The following is a 658-nucleotide window of genomic DNA, read 5'->3' on the forward strand; positions in this document are numbered from 1 at the left end:
TGAGACTTGATATGCACCGGTGTTTTTCCTTTAGCACCTTCAAGAACCCCCTTAGATAATAGCTTTAAAGTTAATTGTGATATAAGTTTATTCCCTGATTTAAGTTTGACTGATTTTGGCTGTATTATTAGAGACTCTAATGGAGTAGGATTTCGAACTGTTCTAATAGTTCTCTAGTCTATCACCATATGTGAGCTTTTTGCCGTTTAGAAGGGGCTTGTCTTAACTTGGGACTGCGATTTGAGAGACATTGTGTGTGAAATAGATTGTTTGGATATTCTACACCTTTTACATGACTCTGATAGTGGGTACACATATGAAGTTAGTGATTCAGTTCACAAAATTCAGGAGCTTTTATCAAGATTTTAATATATTCAAGTCGATTGGATAACTAGAAAAACAAATAAATCGGCGAATTGTATGACTAAATATGGAATAAGAAATAATCCCAATCATATAATTTAGTCAGAGTCTAGTGATATTATTCAGCAAATTATCAGTTCTGCTTTAAAATAGGTGTTTGTTTTCATCTTCTCTTTTGTTTAAGCACAAAAAAAATTATTAAAATAGGTTTCATTTAAGAGAGATCCTTTAATAATTTTCGAATGAATTAAAAAAAAAAAAAGAAGAAAAAAGAAAAACGATGTCGTTTGAAGTT

The sequence above is a fragment of the Arachis ipaensis genome, chromosome B06 (genome assembly GCF_000816755.2).
Source record: "Arachis ipaensis cultivar K30076 chromosome B06, Araip1.1, whole genome shotgun sequence".
Classification (NCBI taxonomy): Eukaryota; Viridiplantae; Streptophyta; class Magnoliopsida; order Fabales; family Fabaceae; genus Arachis; species Arachis ipaensis.